At 43.5% G+C, this 20,792-nt stretch overlaps 1 protein-coding gene across 1 annotated transcript in view; it reads right to left on the bottom strand.

Moving 5' to 3' along the window:
• The window catches only part of LOC119247570 (uncharacterized), a 169,089-nt gene that overhangs the window by 30,129 nt on the left and 118,168 nt on the right, over positions 1-20,792 (bottom strand). The window lies entirely within an intron of this gene.

Here is a 20,792-nt window from a genome sequence, read left to right as displayed (position 1 = left end):
ACCTTAACTCTTGTATGTATAAATAAAAGTAAATCTTTAAAAATAAATAAAACTTAACTTTCTGTTAAGTGAAAGAACAGTTCTGTTGACCAAACATTTAAAAAATGCCACCAAAAGAATATGTCTTGGGTCATCTTGAATTCAAAATCTCAGATTTTTAAAAAAATCTCACACACATTTTAATGATTTTATTAAGGTCCAAAGCATTGGCGAATGTGGAATGAATTTCAGGATCAAAATTATTTTATTTGATAGAATTACTTATTAATTTATGGCATCTGGGTAAAGGGAAGGGCATTTTCTTTGTTTCTTAAGAAATACGGTGAATAACCAAAATGAAAATGCATACATTGTGCAAAAATGAAAAATGATGTAAGAATTATATAAAATAAAATATTAAAAAAATATGGTGAAAGCTTTAAACAGAATGGGTTAGGACTTAATGATCTAAATATTAAAAGGCATGCCATTCGGATTTAAATCACTTTCAGTTACAGCGACAAAAGCCAGAGTGGAGTCTTGATTTTTAAGTTGTCTGCAAAATTGAAAGTGGAAAGAGAGGGTCCTCAGTAAAGGTTAGAAAATGAGGTCAGATAAATGTAAGAGTTCTGTTCCAAGTGCTTTGAACTAAAAGATGAAGGTATGAGAAACTTTAAAGATGATGCTAGCACAATGTCACGAGAAAAATAATGCATAAGCACTTCATTGTGAGGTCAGCTTAATTCTATGTTAACCATACCGCGTACTCTAGCACTTAGACAAGATGCATGATGTACTGAAGAAAGGAACAAAGGTAAATGAGAAAGTGTTGAGGAAAGAGAAATTAATTTATTTTCAAAAAGTGGGCAAGTGCTAACAACACCAGCCCTGTCCATAATATTAACATAAAAGTATAATTTGGGGGGCCTCCCTGGTAGCACAAGGGTTAAGTCTCAGCACTATCAAGCAGTCTGCAGCCACTGTGGCCTGAGTTCAATCCCCATCCAGGGAGCTGACACACATGGCGCAGCAGACCTCTCCTGTCTTGCCCACTGCTACCCTCAACAATAGATTTCTGTTGATCTGCTTGCTCTGCTCCCCACTCTGTCTCTGGTGAATCCTCTTGCCCCTCCCTCCTCCAACTCTGGCCTACACCCCAGTTCTTATGTGCATAAATAAATAAAGTTTTGTTTTTTTTTTTTTTTCCCATACAAGCACCAGGGCACAGTCAGAAGCACGGGAGGGTGAGAGAATTCACCAGAGCCAGAGAGGAGAGCAGAACAGGCAGACTGACGAAGTGCACTGCTGAGGGGAGCAGCAGGTGGCAGGAGAGGTCTGCGTGCCATGTGGGACCCTCACCGGTGGCCAGGGATCAAACCGGCACTGCAGAGGCTGCGGGCAGCCTCGGAACCCAGCGCTCAACCGCTGCGCCACCAGGGAGGCCCAAATAAAGCTTTTTTAAAAAAGTATCATTTTGGTCTTTTAAAAGTCCTGGTTGTTACTTCAATTCCTCCTGCCCATTATTTTGGCCTTAAAAATTATACTAAAAATTGACATTTGAAAATCACCCAGAAAATATGCTGGAAGTCATCAGAATAACTAAGGTGCCGTTTTTGATTCTAAGATAAATTTTTCCCAACAGCAAAATATCTCTAGCATTAGCTTGTCTGATCGTCAACGGTGTCTTCTCGCTGAGAGCAATTTTTTTCTTTTTCTGTTTTCTTTTTTGCATGCTTTTGGTTTCTGGCATTATAGAAGTTTCTGTTGGACAGCATTATATTTGGACACCTTCACATACCACACTATGGCCACCATCTAGAGTCTAATCTTCTCCACCACCCTTTGCCTGATTGCAGACACCCTTTTCTCATTTACCACCCAATAACAGCATTTTTTTCTTGATTGTACATAAAATAACAATGCATCTTAAAGTCAATGGGGTCTTAACTTTCTACCAAATACAAAGTTTTTGGTCAGGCAAAGTTAGGAGATAAAAAATAAAACTTCACATGCCTTTTTCAGAGTTGACAGTATTCACTCCATGATAGTTCCTTGGTTTTCTAGAATTGCACTGTCCATTATGGTAGCCACCAGTCCTATGTATTCATTAAATTTAAGTTGATTAAAATTAAATTAAAGTCATTCTTTAGTGGTCCCAACCAAATGTCAAATGCTCAATAGTCATGGCTACCAGCTACATATTGGATAACATGGATTCAGAAAACATCTTCATCACTGCAGAAAGTTCAATTAGTCAGTGCTGGTCTAGAATGCTGACTTTATATCATAAATTCTTTAAACTTCAGCAACAGTTCAGAAAGGTCACAGATATTTTGGTGTCTGTCTCAAGGGAAATATTTTGTCATAGTTAATTCAGATGAGAGCTTTGATGTCAACCAGCCCCAGATGTGAGTCTTGAGTGAGGCATTTACTTGCTACTGTGGTTCTTCTTGGGTCACTGCACTTCTCTAAGACTACAATTTTCACCTGTAACATAAGGAATCATAGTTGTAAGTACTTTACCAGATTATCTAAAGAGACAAAGTGTTAGCTACAGTGTACATAGTAAGTACTCAACAAATACTAGTTTTCACAATTTATCCTTTAGAAAGTTAGTGACTAATGTGCAGTCAAATTGCAGCATGATGGTGTGTGATAAGCATTACAAATTAAGTGATTGGGGACAAGGAGAAGGGAACCTTCTTCAACAGGGGATGGAAGGAAGATTTACCAGAGCAGATAACTTGAACCAACTCTCAAAAGATGATTAGATGCTCACTGTGCTGGATGACGTTGATAGCTTTTTGTTATGTAAAGACATGCATGATATTCTGGAATGCTGAGAGAGCACTTGCACTAGAAGAAAGGGATCTGAGCTGGGACAAGTGTGCAGAATAAAAATGTTAAGAACTGGGGCTAAGAAAGTTTGTTGGGGACAAATTGTGCAAGCCTGAGTGTGTGCTAAGGATTTCATCAAGATTTGAGGCAGGATAAATAACTGGATCAAGAAGATGTGGTCTATAAACACAATGGAGTACTATTCAGTCATCAGAAAAGATAAGCTCGTGCTGATCGCAGCAACATGGATGGAGCTAGAAGGTATGATGCTCAGTGAAATAAGGCAAAAGGAAAAAAGAAAAATATCAGATGGTTTCACTCATAGGAGGAATCTAAGGGAGCCAAATAAGGGATCAGGAAAATAAATAACAATAATAATAAATAAATAAACAAAATTAGCAGATAACTATAAATCAGAGACATTCTGCAAGGGAGGGGGAGGGGAAAGATCAAAACAGGGGAAGGAAGAGAACAAGGGACGATGGTGATGGCTCATGGGTGAATTAGTGGTGGGAATTCTACACCTGAGAGGAGAAGGCATTCCATTGTACAAAAATGAACAATGATTTAATATGTATATTTTAAAAAAAAAAAGGCTTGAGGCAGGGAACCTGCTGCCATCATCTGGGTGAAAGCTGAGTGAGACCCCGACAGAGGAAGTGGAGGGGACTTGCCTCCCATTTGTTTTGAACCCACTCTATCGCACCTCCAAAACTGCTCCTCGCGGGAACACTGAGTGTCCTTCATGTTGCTATGCGCGGTGAACAATATCAGTCTTCATCATATTTAACCTAACAGCATCATCTGATACAGTTGATCACTCTCTTTTCCTTGAAATCCATCTTCACTTGGCTTCCAGGAAAGCACAGTCTCCTGGTTTTCTGCCTACTTCATTGGCTGCTCCTTCTAAATATCCTCCACTGGTTCTCTCCATCTCCCTAACACTTACCATTGGGGGCTCAAGACTCAGTCCTTTTGGGCTTCATTCAGTCTCATGGTTTTGAAGGCAGACATTAGGAAATGGGTAGAGGGAGTCAGTTAGGAACAGGGTGCCCCAGCCCCAAGTCCATTTATCAGTCTGGTTGAAAAACACTTGGTTGGACCACCCTTTCTTCCCTCCCCCACATCCCATCCCCAAACCCTAGGTCCATTTGACAATATGATTGGAGAGTTCAGAACACCAACACAATAACACAATGCTTGAGTGATGAACCAAGGTTACTTTCAAGAAGTTAGCCCAGGTAACATGGGCAAACTCTGTGGGCTCAGGTAGCCTTGGAGAACCCCATAAACTCAGTAGCCTAGGAGAACCCAGCAAACTTGGTAGCCTAGGTGAACCCCACAAACTCAGTAGCCTAGGAGAACCACGAACTCGGTAGCCTAGAATCCTACAAACTCAGTGGACGTAGGTTGCCTAGGAAACCCTCATGGGCCCAGCCAATGAGACACAACAAGGAGACCCCCAACAACCAAACCCCACTCTTGCCCACTGTACCCATATAACCTCCTGCTTCTCACCCCTTCAGTGGCTACCCATTTGGGACCCTTGTCCACTTGGAGAGCTTTCCTGTTCTTCTTACCTACCTATCAATAAATCCCTTGCTTCTCTGTAACTTTGGTCCTGACATTGAATTCTTTCTTTGCTGACACAAGAACCATGAAAGAGCCTGCCTGGGGTCCTCAGACTCTATGCTTTATTAAATTCAAATCTGCAGCATGTTTCTCAAGGCTGATGTCCATATTTGTCCATCCAACAGCCCAATCACATTCCTTATGTGGATGCCTAAGGACATCACTCATTTAACTTATTCAAAACAGAATTCTTGGTCAGCCATCATAAACCTCCTCTTCTTGCAGTCTTCCTCATTGGAGTTGATGAGAGTTCTGTCTTTCCATCTGCTAAAGCCCAAAACTTTGGTTCCCCCTAACTCTTCCCTCTCTCACACACACAGTTCACACATTCAATCTATCGGTATAGCCTATGGATTTTTACCATCAAAGTAAATCCAGAATTCCACTTGTCACCATTTCAACTACTAACATCCTGTTTGAGCACCCACCATTTCTTTCAAAAGCTTCTCAAACAAATATACCCTACTTTCCCACACTGTCCCTCTCCTACCAGCCCCCAGTCTATCCTCAAAACAACAGAGTGATCCTGTTTTAAATTTATGTCAGGTCAGGATGTTGAAACTCTCCCAGTGACTTTACACCTTCAAGCAAAAGTCAGAGACCTTAAAATTGCCTACCTATCCCTACATAATCTGCTGATTGCCTTTCTTCCCTGACCTCATCTCCTTGCTCTGCTCTTGTTCACTCCACCTCAGACACACAGACCTCCTTTGTATTTCTTGAAGATGGTAAGCATGAGCCCACCTCAGGATCTTTGCACTTACTGTTGTCATTGACAAGCATGAATCACAGATCTCCTCCTTTCCAATGACTGTATGGCTTACGTCCCTACCTCCTCTGGGTGTTTAGCCAAATGTCACTTTCTCAGTGACACCTTGCCTGACCTCCCTATTTAACATTGAACACTGCCCCCCAACACACTCCCTCTCCCTTTACCTACTTAATGTATCCCCATAGCACTTGTCACCATTAAAATACTAGGTTTTTTTTTTTTTTTACTAATTGATTTGGTTATCTCTCTCCTCTTGCTACAATGTAAACTTCACTGAGACTGAGGATTTTATCTGCCCTGTTCATGGCTGTTTTCCCCAGAGCTCACTATAATACCTGGCATAGAAGTGCTCAGAAAATATTTGTTGAGCAAACAAATGCACTTATTTGCTTCTTTATGGGGCTGAGGGGGATGGAGGAAGTGAGAAGTTGTTCATGTCTTTTTGTCAAAAACATTTAGTGTGCATGTGCCATATGCCAGCACCTGTACTAGATGCTAAAGATCCAGGTGTCTTCAGTGTGGGGTGCCTGGTACCCAACAGCCAAGACAATGATTCTGGAGAAGGGACACTTGATGATGGGGACACTTGCTGAACTTGTGGGCCAATGGGACATCCAAGTGTAGACCCCATAACAAGCTGGAATCCATCCCCAATCCACACCTCTCCACCTTGCAAGAGCCAGACTAAGAGGCAAGGTTACATGGCCTCCCTGGGATGTTTAAGCCGCAGTGCACACCATTCTCCATACTGTCTTCAACTACAAAGAGTAAAATAAACACTCATAATACTTGCCTCTTAGCATTAAGTGACCTCATAGGTGGGGAGCCCTCAACTTCCCAGATGAATGAGGCCATAGAACTCCAAAGTTATTCTTGCTGACTCAGAGGGAAGGTACCCTGAATCACCAGTGCCCCAAATTACTGGGGTGCTTACCAGCCACATCTGGGTGTCTGTCTTCAAATTCCTAAGAGTTGACCCAGCCCTTTATAATCGCCCAGTGAGATCTAAAATGCCCTCAAAAAGGAATCAAAAATATTTAATAAAGACTCAGAATCTGATATAACTATGTACTTCGGAGGGAAAAGGGGAGTCACTTGAAATAGACGGGTCAAGAGAACAAAGTTCTGTACAAAAATATTTGGATGATTTCCAGCAATGCATGACTTCAAATGAGTGGGTGGGTGGGGGAAGGAAGCCTTTGTCCCCTGACTCCAGCAGGCACTGTGACGAAGGGGGTGAACAGGCAGGACTAAGGCGAGCTTGTTAACAAATGGCTTACCTGTTAGAAAAAAGCAATGGCTTACCTGTTCTAAGAGAGCATTACCTGCAAGGAGCCAACATAAAAGAGGCAAATATGTGAACCATCCATACTGACAAGAAAAGAACGTGACTCAAATGAGGTTTCCTTGCAGGTTATTGCGGCAGCCTGTTTTGCAAAAGGAGGGGTTCACGGAGAGCAAGCAAGGGGAAAAAGATGGTGTGCACATTCTGGAACCTTTTATTAAAGCTTGTTTTTCTTTTCTGAGTCTTTTGGTTCCTGTGTCTGCGACAGTATTCATAACTCAGCCCCAGTATGCCAACAAAGCCCATATGTTTCAGTTCTCTTCTTATCTTTTAAGCCAAGATAAGGTTGAAATGAGTGTATTGCAAGAGATCTGTGATAGAACACACAGAAACACACTCCATAGCAGAGGGTGAGGATGTGTCTTACTCATCTTGAGTTTTTTTTAACGCAACCCAAGACTTAAAAAGGAACATACTTGATAGAGTTCCTTAATTAAATGTGCACGCCCTCAAAACAAAGAAGAGAAGGCTCAGAGAGGGAAAGGTCTTTATTTAAAGGTTGAGGGAGAAGTCGTTATGAGTCAGAAAGCAGGATTCTGAGCAGGGAAAAAACATCTCTAGCCAGATTTCTATTCAGAAAGAAAGCACTATCTCCCCTCCCTAGTCTGGTCCTCATTCATCTCTTCATCTGGCAGGCTTTCAATCAACACATAAATTGGAGTGGCTATCATCTGCCAGGCACTGTTTTGGGTTCTGGGGACATAAAAATGAACAGGAGAAAGTCCTGACATAGAATGGATAGGGTAGTGTGGGAGGAAGCCATCAATAGTAATAATATTCAATACCAGGTACTATAAGCTCTTTTACAAGCACTATTCCACTTCATCTAATTCTGAAATTGTAACATATCTATGAATCATCTAGGAATGTTGTTAAAAATGAAGATCCTGATTCAGGATCCAGTCCAAGAAGGGCCTGAGATTCTGCATTTCTAATACACCACCATGCCGGTGGTTCTAGAATCATACTTTATTATTAAGAACTACAAAATTCCAGGGCTTCCTTGCCAGCCTAGGGGTTAAGTGTTAGTGCTATCATCCCCACAGCCTGAGTTTGATCCCTGGCCAGGGAACTACCCACATAGGGCACAGCAGACCTCTCCTGTCTCACCCACTGCTCCCCTTAATGGTGAATTTCAGTAGATCCACCTATTCTGCTTTCCACTCTGTCTCTGGTGAATCCTCCCACCCCTGCACTACTGGCCTGCATCCTAGTTCTTCTACACAAAAATAAAATAAAAACAAAAAATAAAATACTGTTTAAAAAAAAAATTAAGGACCCTCTCTGGTGGCGCAAGGGGCTAAGCACCAGCACTATGAAGCAATTCACAGCTATTGCAGCAGTTCAATCCCCAGCCAGGGAGCTGACCCACATAGGGCGCAGCAGACCTCTCCTGACTCACACGCTGCTCAGCAGTGTATTTTCAGTCAATCCACTTATTCTGCTCCCCATTCTGTCTCTGGTAAATCCTCTCACTGCCCGCACTTCTGGCCTGTACCCCAGCTCTAGTATGCATAAATAAATAATTCTTTAAAAAATTAAAACATTCCAACAACCCTCTGCACAAGCAAAAGTTACTATCTCCATTCAAAAGGAGGAAACTTGGGTGATATGGGGGTGGGGATTTATGGGGATTACATCTGAAGGGAGAAATCAAACATTATACAAAAATGAACAATAATGTAAAAAATAAGTAAATAAATAAATAAAATGAAAGAAGTAAACTCAGGCTTGGTGATTACTTGATTTGTTAGTGGTCATAGAACTAGTCAATAGCAGAAGGAGGTGCAAATCCAAATCTATTAACTATTGATCCCCAAAATTGCTCTCTCTTTTTTTTTTATAGAGGCATATTTTATTTATTTATTTGTTTGTTTGTTTGTTTTGTTTATACATGCACTGGGTACAGTCAGAAGCGCGGGAGGGTGAGAGAATTCACCAGAGCCAGAGCAGGAAGCAGAGCAGGCAGAAGGACCGAAGGACACTGCTGAGGGGAGCAGCGGGCGGCAGGAGAGGTCTGCGCAACATGTGGGACCCTCCTCCGGTGGCCGGGGAGCAGCCGGGGATCGAGCCGGTGCTGCGGAGGCTGCGGGCAGCTTCGCAACCCAGCGCTCAACCGCTGTGCCACCGGGGAGGCCCCAAAATTGCTCTCTTAAGACAACTGATAGAACCAGGAAAGCCACTCATTGTGTTAGGGAATAAAAGGGAACAATGTCCAGGGAAAACCCCCCAAGAGAGAGGATAGGAACAGCCCTGGGACTTACCCAGGGAAGCTGTAGTTAAGAACAGTGTTTCGGGCCTCCCCGGTGGCGCAGCGGTTGAGCGCTGGATTGCGAAGCTGCCCGAAGCCTCCGCGGCGCCGGTTCGATCCCCGGCTGTTCCCTGGCCACCGGAGGAGGGTCCCACATGGCGCGCAGACCTCTCCTGCCGCCCGCTGCTCCCCTCAGCAGTGTGCTTCGGTCCTTCTGCCTGCTCTGCTCCCCGCTCTGGCTCTGGTGAATTCTCTCACCCTCCCGCGCTTCTGACTGTACCCAGTGCTTGTATAAATAAATAAAATAAATCTTTAAAAAAAAAAGTGTTTCATGGGCCTCCCGGTGGCGCAAGGTGTTAAGCACTACACTGTGAAGCAATCCATAGTCTCTGAAGCACGAGTTCAATTACCAGCCAGCCAGGGAGCAATGGTGCAGCAGACCTCTCCTGACTCTCCTGCTGCTCCCCTCAGCAGTGTATTTCAGTCAGTCTGCCTGTTCTGTTCCCCACTCTGTCTCTGGTGAATCCTCTCACCCCCCGCATCTCTGGCCTGTACCCCAGCTCTTGTATGCACAAATAAATAAATCTTTAAAAAAAAAAAAAAAGGAACAGTGTTTCATGACCTATTTCTCTGTATTGCTCCACCATAGCCTTTATAGAGTTTTTTCTTCCTAATCCCCGCCTGCCATGCAATTTCAATATCACAGATATGTAGCATATCTGTTTATGCAATGTTGCCCTTTAGAGGACCACACATTACTCTAAGACCTTAAATTTTTCTCATATACACCCCAAAGAACTAATTTTTTCCCTATTAGAGGTGACATAAAATGCATGATCTAGTACAACACTTCATTACAGACATAACATTGATTGCACAAAAATCACAAAACATCAGGTTTGAAAATAATTTTAAAGCCATTCATCTTTCTGCTATAAACTTGAGAAATAGTGATCTGTCCAGTAATTGGCTACTTAGAGTGATGGAGAACTCACTACCATGACAGCCCCATTCACCTTCGGAGGGCTATTAACTAAAAAGCTATCTTATTTTGAAAGTAGAAATGACATGGAAACATTTTCATTCACTAATTTGAGTTCTATCCTTTGTTGCTAAACAGAAGAAATAAAGTGAATACAATGGAGATTCCTTGGGACTAGACAATATTTCTATTGTTGAGGTATAAGAAGAAAATGTTCAACATCACTTATTATCAGGGAAATGCAAGTCAAAACCACAATGAGATACCACATTATACCAGTGAGAACGGCACATATTTAAAAAAACAGGCGACAACAAATGTTGGCAAGGATGTGGAGAAAAAGGAACTCTCCTACATTGCTGATAGGAATTTCCACTATGGAAAGCTGTGTGGAGGGTTCTCAAACTACTAAAAAAGGGAGCTACAATATGACCCAACAATTCCACCCCTAGGAATCTACCCAAAGGTCACAAAAACATTAATTCAAAAGGAAACCTGCACTCCTATGTTTATTGTAGCATTATTTATAATAGGTGAGATTTGGAAACAACCCAAATGCCCAAAAATAGATGACTAGATCAAGGAGATGTCTATATACACAATGGAATACTAGTAAGCAATCAAAAAAGATAAACTCATGCCATTCACAGCAACATGGATGGAGCTGGAAGGGATTATGCTCAGTGAAATAAGCCAGAAGGAAAAAGAAAAATGTTGGGATGGTTTCACTTACAGGAAGAATATAGGGGAACCAAATAAGGGATCAGGAAAAAATAACAATAATAAAAAATAAACAAAATTAGCAGACAAGTATAAATCAGAGACATTCTGCAGGGGGGGTGCAGAGGGATCAAAACAGGAGAGGGAAGAGCACAAGGGACTATGGTGATGGTGCACAAGTGACTTGGTGGTGGGAATTTTATGGGGATGACACCTGAGAGGAGAAAGCAAACATTGTATGAAAATGAACAATGATGTAAAAATATGTATGTGAATAAATATTCAAAGAAAAATAATGTGTCGTTGAGTGTTAAGGGAATTCTCTCATGAGCCACCCATTTCAAATGCTATGTTTCTAGATTTTCTATTTCTAATAACAAACTGTAAAACTATTCTAGTTTTTGAAAGAAGTCACATCACACTTGAATTCTTCCTAGTGTCAACTAAAATTTCTCAGTAGTAGTGTTGTTTTAGAGGTGTTGGAAATGGTGCAGTAGAACGCAATGGAATAAAGGTGAGAAGATCTGGGTATGATAAGAAATAAAGTCTACATTTTTTTACTTAAAATAGCCTAGGTAATCAATTGTAGAACTTAAAACAATAATATAACTAGCAACCATCTGGCATCTTACCAAATGCTTCTCTACATTGAGGGAGAATTAAAAACAAAACAAAAGAATGATGGATTTAAAAAAACAATAATAATAGTGCTCTTTCACTAATAATAACTGGCTTGACTTGATGTAGGGTAAGGAAAAATGTCAGGCTTTTCTGCCCTCCTGCCATCAGGACAGATGATGGATCCTTGCGGTCCTGAATGCATGCCTGATGGCGGGCACCTGGAGTAGGGTGTGGGCAGAGGTAGATGGGATTCACCTGGGCTGAGACTGTGCTTTTTAAGGCCGGCATCATGGGGACGCCAGTAGAAGCCAAGAAGAGCAGCAGAAGCCGAAAGAGAATCCGAGAAAGAAGTAGCAGAAGCCGAGAGAGAAGCAGAGAAGGCCGGAGAGCCCAGATAGAGTGAAGACTTGCTGGGGGCTGGGAGGCCTGCCAGCCTCCTGGCACCCCAGCACCCCTGCCTGCCATATGCCTGGTGAACCCCAATAAAAGACCTACAAAAAACCGCTGAGGACTCTGACTCCTCCTTTACCCGGTCTGCATGGGATCAGAAAACCTGCTCTGTGTCCAGTCCTGCCCCTACACTTGAATAAATCACTAATTTGTTTTTTTAAATTTCTCATCTGTAAAATGGGCTAAGTCAGTGGTATTTAATGTCTTCAAGATGAAATATTACACAGAATCCCAGCACATTAAAAAAAAAATTTTTTAAGGGCCTCCCTGCTGGTGCAGGGATTAAATTCTCAGCGTGTAAGGGCAGGAATGACACAGGGCAGGTTTTCTAGGATACCATGCAGACTGGGTAAAGGAGGAATCAGAGTCCTCAGTAGTTTTTGCAGGTCTTTTATTGGGATTTACCCGGTACACAGCAGGCAAGGGTGCTGGGGGGCCGGGAGGCTGGCAGTCCTCCCAGACCCCAGCATGTCTCCACTCTATCTGGGCTCTCCGGCCTTCTCTGCTTCTCTCTCGGCTTCTACTGCTCTTCCGTTCATTCTTGGCTTCTCTTTCGGCTTCTGCTGGCGTCCCCGTGACGCCACCCTTAAAAGCAGTCTTAGCCCAGGTGAATCCCATCTACCTATGCCCACACCCTACTCCAGGTGCCCGCCATCAGGCATGCATTCAGGACCGCAAGGATCCATCATCTATTCTGATGGCGGGAGGGCAGAAAAGCCTGATACTTTTTACCTTACCCTACACAGCGCTATCAAGCTGTCTCCAGCCACTGCACCATGAGTTCAATCCCTGTCCAGGGAGCTAACCCATGTTGCATGCAGCACACCTCTCCTCTCTCACCTGCTGCTCCCCTCGCAATGGATTTCAGCAGATCTGTCTGTTCTGCTCACCACTCTGTCTCTGGAGAATCCTCTCACCCGCTACCCCTCCCCGCCCCCCCACACCCCTGGCCTACACCCCAGTTCTTGTATGCATAAATATTTTTTTTTAAGTTTAAACAGAATGCTAGCGGTTGGGGAATAGGGGTATTGGGAGTTTAACCCTCTATGCCCCTCTTTTCCCTTTCCTTCACCACCTTACTCTCCCCACCAACACGGGCAGCCCTGACAGTCATCATCAGAAATTTCCAAGAATTTAGTCAGAAAACCATTAGCTGGCATTGTTTTTCAAATTACCGTCCCACCACATCGATAGAGTGGCTTGGGCCTGTCCCATAGGAAACCACACTAGCATAGAACAGAGAAGTGAGAACACAGAAGTTAGTCTGTTCTTTCATTGACGCAACTCTCGTTTCTTATGTGCGAGCCTATACTTAATGAAGACGGACATTGTGTTTCTTGCTGTCAGTCATAATAAAACTTTTCGGCCATTTTTCCTGACTCGAACAATATTTCATTCTGTGACTTTCCGAAGTCTTTCTCTCCAGACCTATGTGAGCAGCACAAATTGGAACAAAGCTTGTGCTCTCTGCCAGGAAGTCTTCGTGCTGCTGCTAGGCATCGCAAAGCCTGCTGATTTCTGCAATTCCGAGTCCCATCCTGGGAGGAGAAAAGACAGGATGTAGTCTGAAAACCCCTCCAGGTGACTCTGACTGCTAGCCCTCTGAGCCCCCCACCTCCTGCCCCGGCCACAAGGGCAAGAGCAGAAAAGAGCTGGTAATGCAAGCAGGGAAATACATGCGGGAGAACTTAAATAACTAAGCCCCAATTATTAAATGAGATAGCCAATGGTTCTTCTTAAGTGCTGAATTTTTAGGCAGTAGGGCCCTAAACTGATCCAGAATATCCCAGATAAATTTTATTTAATGTATATGATATTACCACAAGCCGGGGAAAGTCCTACGTGCCATTCATTGTGTTCCCATAAATCAAAGACAGGAGGAAGGGGTTAGTTGGGTTCCTACATCCCTGGGGCTTCATGAACTCCTTCAAAGCACACAAATTTTTGGTTGGTTGTGCATGTGTGCTTTTCCCCCTAGAGTAAAGTGTCAATCACTCTCAGCAGCTTCTCAAAGGAATATGGAATCTAAGAAATGTTTTTAAAAAAAAACCACCGGGTTAAGGGATCACATTTATTACCAACACAATATAGCCTGCTGTCTTCAGGTGAAACAAACTTTGACTTGTCCTTAATCAATTGGAGACTTTGTTTTTCCTCTCTTGAAAAGTCCTGCAGGAGCCTTCATTGAGGCTTACTCCATTGGGAGCAGATGATACTGGGTGGTGCCGGGAAGCCCCGGCATCACTACACCTGCCTTGCTGGTCCCCAGCCCCACACTGCGCTCCCCAGAATCCCCAACCAGGAGAGTTCACAGACTACATGGGGAGCAGGGAACAAGGAGAGAGCAACACAGCCTCCCTTATGGTTTATTTGCTGAGTGTTTCACAAGGTAAATGCTATATAGCTTTTTGGGGTTTTTTTCTTTAAGAATTATTCCTTTATGAGTGAGACCATCCAGTATTTCTCTTTTTCTTTCTGGTTTATTTGGCTGAGCATGATTCCTTCCAGCCCCATCCATGTTGCGGCAAATTGCATGAATTTATCTTTTTTGATTGCTGAGTAATATTCCATTTTGTATATGTACCACATCTTCTTGGTCCAGTCATGTATTTTTGGGCATTTGGGTTGTTTCCATAGCTTACCTATTGTAAATAGTGCTGCTATAAACATAGGGGTGCAGGTGCCCTTTTGAATTAAAGATTCTTGTGTCCTCTGGGTAAATACCTAGGAGTGGAATTGCTGGATCATATGAGAGCTCCATTTTTAGCAGCTTGAGGAATCTCCACACAGATTTCCATAGTGGTTGGACCAGTTTGCACTCCCACCAGCAGTGCAAGAGAGTTCCTTTTCTCCACATCCTTGCCAATATTTGTTGTTGCTAGTTTTTTAAATATGTGCCATTCTCATTGGTGAAAGATGGTATCTCATTGTAGTTTTGATTTGCATTTCCGTGATTACAAGTGCAGAAATTTAGAAAACCTAAATAAGGGACCAAGAAAAGACTAATTATAATAAAGTAAAAATCAAAATTAACAAGCAACTATAAACCAGAAAAACACTACAGATGAGGGGGGAGAGAGGAGGGATTAGGGTCAAAATAAGGGGGGGTGGGAATTGTATGGGGAATATAACCAAGATGAAAATGCATACATTGTGCAAAAATGAAAAATGGTGTAAAAAATATAAAAGAAAAGAAAAGAATTGTTCCTTTATTGTAAGATTTTTATTTTATTTATTTTTGCATAGAAGAACTGGGTGCAGGCAGTGAGAGGATTCACCAGAGACAGAGTGGGGAACAGAACAGGCAGACTGAAATCCACTGCTGAGGGGAGCAGAGGGCGAGACAGGAGAGGTCTGCTGTGCCAAGTGGGTCAGGTCCCTGGACGGGGATCAAACTCAGGCAGCAGAGAAGAGAGCACTGAGACTTAATCCCTAGGCCATGAGGGAGGCCCAAAGGCTATTTAAAGTTTATACTAGTACTTCCTTCCCTCAGTTAAGAAAGTAAATATAGTTCATTATTTCTCATGCCTTATAATAATCCAGAGTCAAGATGCCTGCACTGTGTGAAACTGCAGGTTATGTTTGTACGACAAGAAAACTTCTCGTGGGTCTAGAGATATACCTTTCCAGATGGTGGGCAGAAATTTTTATCTATCTCAAAGCCTCAGGAAAAACACTTTTCTACCACTTGCCAGGAAAGATGTTCAATAGTTCGCTTCCTATGACTAGAGAAATAGGACTTGCATTTCCAATAACACAAAATTGAAAGAAGGACTGTAAATAACTCTTAGCTGCTGGGAACCTTCAAGGTCTGAGCATGTATTGTTTTTAAGCCCCTGATAAGAGCTTTGGAATAATGCAGATCTCACACCACAGCACCCCAGTTCACTCATCCTGTCCAAGTGTCACTTGCATCAGCTGTAAATAAAGAAATAATATCTGTTGCCTTGTATGGTATAAGGAAAATGAGGTAACTCAGGCTGCTTTTTTTGCTTCCTGCTGACAGCCTCTAAAGCTGCTACCTGCAGCTTTGTTTTCCTCCCAGGTTGCATTACCCACACATGATAACGTGTTATTGCAAAAAGCCCTTGAGAAGTGTGAGCTTGGTGCACACACACTTATAAATATGAACACCCAGGCTGAGAAGTCTGAGAGCACAGGGTGTGCACATATATAAATACGGGCACCTGGGCCAGAAAGCAGACGAGGAGAGAGAGAGAGAAGCCAGAGAGAGAGCACAGAGATCACAGGGACTGGGAGGCTCGCTGGCTGCCTGCCTCCCAGCCTCTCTGCCTGCTGGTCTACCTGTATATTTGGTCTCCTACTTCAGCAGTAAAGGCCCATCAGATATATCTAAGGCTCCAAAATTCCTTTTCTGTTTGCCCAAATCAACAGTGAACCTGCCCAGCCTGGGACTGTCCCCCTACATATGGGTGCTGTAAACTTTTTTTTTTAAGATTTATTTATTCATACAAGATCTGGGGTACAAGCCAGATACACGGGAGGGTGAGAGGACTCACCAGAGACAGAATGGGGAACAGAACAGGCAGACTGATGAAATACATTGCTGAGGGGAACAGTGGGCGAGACAGGAGAGGTCTGCCGCGCCATGTGGGATTCTCACCTGCCAGGGTCGAACCCGCGCTGCAGAGGCTATGGACAGCTTCACAGTGCAGCACTCAATCGCCTGCGCCACCAGGGAGGCCCTGTAAACATTTTTTTTAAGATTTATTTATTTATTTGTGCATACAAGAACTGGGGCACAGGCCAGAGATGTGGGGGGTGAGAGGATTCACCAGAGACAGAGTGGGGAGGAGAACAGGTGGATCTACTGAAATATACTGCTGAGGGGAGCAGTGGGCGAGTCAGGAGAGGTCTGTTGCACCATGTGGGCAGCTCCCTGGCCAGGGTTTGAATTCGTGCTGCAGTGGCTGCAGATAGCTCCATAGGTTGTGTCTTAACCCCTTGTGCCACCAGGGAGGCCCAACTGTAAACATTTTAAAAGCAAAAGATATAAAGCTCCCAGCAAGTGTAGCTGCTCAGTGCATGTTGGTCTCTTCTCTCTGCCCCTCACAGCCACATCACTTCTCTCACCAGGCTTTTTAAATCCTGCCTCCAGGATGCAATAATAATAAATATTAAAGTCATCCTCCAGAAACGTGCCAGGAGAAGACAGACATTTGGGGCCCAGTTCCCCTCTGACATATTATACTTTTTATTTTTTTAAAGATTTATTTATTTGTTTATGCAAGCACTGGGTACAATCAGAGGTGCAGGAGGGTGAGAGAATTCACCAGAGCCAGAGCGGGGAACAGAACAGGCAGACCAATGAAATACACTGCTGAGGGGAGCCGCGGACGTGGCAGGAGAGGTCTCTCACACCATATGGGATACTCGCCGGCAGCTGGGGATCGAACCAGCTCTGCAGAGGCTGCGGGCAGCCTCGCAGCCCAGCGCTCAACCGCTGCACCATTGGGGAGGCCCGACATATTCTTTTTCTGAAAAGTAGAGTGTTCTGGAAGACTCTTGGCAAGAATTTCACACTCACTTCTATGCTTGCAGCGATGTAGACAGAAGAAAGAATCAGGCAGGGACTGTTTGCTACACTGGAAGGAAGATGGTACTGGAAACCAACCTGGTTTACACAGAGGTTTGATCAAACTACAAAGCTTGGGATCTGATGGTGTTGATGGAAGCAGATGACTGGTACAGCAACCATAGTCCCCTGCTGCCTTCTCCCCCACTCGTCACTGGAACCGCTGGGGCAGATCAATATGCCCAATGTCATAGAAGACCCCCTAGGATGAAGGTTCAGGGTGACTGCAGAGATGGCTTGGGTCCACCCTGCATACTGGACATTAAGTGGAAACCTGACTCTCTAAACATGGGGCAGGGTGAAGAAGACATGGACCAGAGGCCAGTGGGAAAGATCCGGAGCATTTCGGGGCTGGTAGAGGGAGACACAGTCAGGTGGTGTGCTCCTCAAAACCCACAGGGCTCAGGGCACAACCCAGTGGCTGTGCTAGAAAAGGGTCACATCCAGTTCTACACAACTGGAAGGGGAGATCAGATTACCTGTGTCCCTGTGTGCCAGGGTGAGCCTCACATCAGAATGAGGCCAGTGAAAGCTCCCTTATTCCTAGGCATGAACAAGCCTCTGGACACAAGAGAGGTTAAGTTCATTCACACTTACACATGCATGCACACACATGCACATGCTTACCCATATGCACACGCTCACACACGTGTGTGTGCACATACGAGGCTCATGAGCATGTGTACATGTGCACTCAGCCATGTACATGCTTACACACATACACACATGCATGTGTGCACACTTACATTCACACAGATGCACGTGTGCACATATGTAAAGGCTTGTGCATGAATGCACACATTTGTGCACATGCTTGCACATGCATGCAGGCATGCACACGCTCACACCCATGCACGTGTGTGCCCATGCACATGCTTATATATGTACATGCATGTGCAGATGTGCACAAGCTTACATGCACATGCACATATGCACATTGTTGCACATGCACACACGCATGTGCAAATGCACCTATGAGGAACAGTCTTCTCCAAAGTGAGGAGCAAAAGAGTAATTTTCCAATTGTCCACTTTTCTCTACTTACGAATTTCCCATCCTTACAAGGTGGTGGTAACTAAAATTTCTGTGTCTTGATAATTCATTCATTCAATGAATATTTATTGGGTGTTCTCTTATGTTAACAATCTGACATTGTCCTGTGAAATGTTTTCTTCAGAAGAAAATAATGTTCTGCTTTCTGCAAAAATGCCTCCCGCTCAGACAAGGAACTTATTTCCTCCAATCAAGTGTCTTATTTCACTATACAAGCTAGTCATTCAGAAATGGTCAGTTAATAGCACATGATATGTGAAGTCACAAGATAATTTATAATACCAACTAGTTATACCTCTAGACAACTATGGCTATTATAAAAACATGGAAATTTATATCTCAAGTGATGAACAAGCATGACGCAAAGTTCTATCTTGGTATAGTTCTGATACAAAGTCCTCCCTTCTCTATAGTAAACTGTTTCCCATAATTTCCCCACATTATTCCTGGTGATGTCCTTTGAAGTTACATAGAATATTCAAGACTTTTTACTGTTGGAATCATAATTACAGTTGGCAGTTATTAGGTGTTTACTATGTATAGTTCTTTGTGTTAAATTTTTTATATACATTATGATGTTTTCTCCCTCTGTAAACACAGACCCACACTATCCCCTTTTCCAGGCAAAATCAACCAAGATCTTATAGTTGTTTTTTAATATGATTGTTTCCAGACCTTTCAGCATTTTCATTGCTCTTCTCTGGTCAATCCCACTTTGTCAATGTCCCCTTTAAAATGTGGCCACCCTAGCTAGTCACAGTCAATCAGAAGTAAGTTAACAATTCTGAATTCAGAATTACTAACTTGGTCTGGAGAGGCTATTTCTCTTAGTCTTGACTAAGAAGACAAGGGACTGGTTGTTTGGAAGGAATTTTTTGGGGGGAGGGATGCACAAATCACAAGACTTGCTCATGTTGACCTTACTGTCAACTAAAACCCTGAGGACTTCTTCATATACAATTTAAATCAAATCTCTACCAAAAATAAAAAACAATAATGGGACCAAGTTCAGTATTTAAAAAAAGGAAAGCAAAACTACTAGACAACAATTATACGTAGGTTGGGGGCATTCTATACACGAAGTTGCATATTAACTGATATAGCCACATGATGTTAAATTGTTCTATTCAAGAGCCTGTGCACCAGATTTCATTTTGCAAAGATGGCACAATATCTCCCCACCCCAAATGCTCTTCTACAACGTGGACTTTGTACACCTCTCATTAAATATGGGGACTATGGGGGCCTCCCTGGTGGCACAAGGGGTTAACCACCGCATTATGAGGCAATCCGAAGCCTCTGCAACACGAGTTCGATCCCCGGTTGGCCAGAGAGCAACCCACATGGTGCAGCAGACCTCTCCTGTCTCACCCGCTGTTCCCCTCAGCAGTGTGTCTCAGTCAGTCTGTCTGTTCTGTTCCCCACTCTGTCTCTGGTGGATCCTCTCACCCCCCGCATCTCTGGCCTGTACCCCAGCTCTTGTATGCATAAATGAATAAATCTTTTTAAAAATTAAAAATTAAATCAAAATTAAAATTAAAATTTTAAAAAATGGGGCCTATGTCCTCTCCCTTTTAATGTGAGCATGCTTGTCACTCATTTGAAATGATCAAACTCAGCTGTGTGGATTCTCACATTAGGTAACATTAGCTTATAAAAAGTGACGCAGGTCCTCCCAGGTGGTGCAAGGGGTTAAGATGCAACCTATGAAACTGTCTGCAGTCTCTCCAACACAATTTCGATTCCCGGGCTGGCCAGAGAGCAGTTGCCCACATGGCGCAGCAGACCTCTCCTGACTCGCCTGCTACTCCCCTCAGCAGTGTACTTCAGTCAATCTGCCTGTTGTGTTCCCCACTCCATTTCTGTTGAATCCTCTTACTGCCCCCCCCCCAATCTCTGACCTAAACCCCAGCTCTTGTATGCATAAATAAATGAATCTTTTTTTTAAAAAAAGTGATGCATCTCCTCCATATTCAGTAGGACACTCATTTCTATATTCCTGAACCACCACAGGAAAAGTCTGTTACTCTGCAGCCTCCACACTGTGAGGAAGCCACAAGAGAAAGGTAGATGTAGGCTATCTGGTTGGCAACCCAAGCTAATGTCCCAGCAAACTGAAGCATCAAGTGCCAAACATGTAAGTCAAAAATGCCTCCTGGGACCTCCCCGGTGGCGCAGTGGGTTGAGCGCAGCACTGTGAAGCTGTCCACAACCTGTGCAACACAGGTTCGATTCCCAGCAGGCCAGGGAGATACCCACATGATGCAGTGACCTCTCCTGCCTTGCCCGCTGCTCCCCTCAGCAGTGTCTTCAGTCCATCAGCCTGTTCTGCTCCCCACTCTGTCTCTGGTGAATTCTTTTGCCCTCCTGTGCCTCTGGCTTGTACCCCATTTCTTGTATAAATACAAAATAAATCTTTAAAAAAAAATCCCTCTCGATTAGTCAGCCTAAGTCATTGTTTCCCTCAATCTATTGCATCACCACAGGGCATATGAGGCTGCCTATAGGAGCCCTCCAGACATCAGAGGCCAGAAATAAGCCCTTCCTTCCTAC

The sequence above is a fragment of the Talpa occidentalis genome, unplaced genomic scaffold (assembly GCF_014898055.3).
Source record: "Talpa occidentalis isolate TD23 unplaced genomic scaffold, MPIMG_talOcc4v2.1 talOcc4.16, whole genome shotgun sequence".
Classification (NCBI taxonomy): domain Eukaryota; kingdom Metazoa; phylum Chordata; class Mammalia; order Eulipotyphla; family Talpidae; genus Talpa; species Talpa occidentalis.
This window is presented reverse-complemented; position numbering and strand designations above follow the sequence as displayed.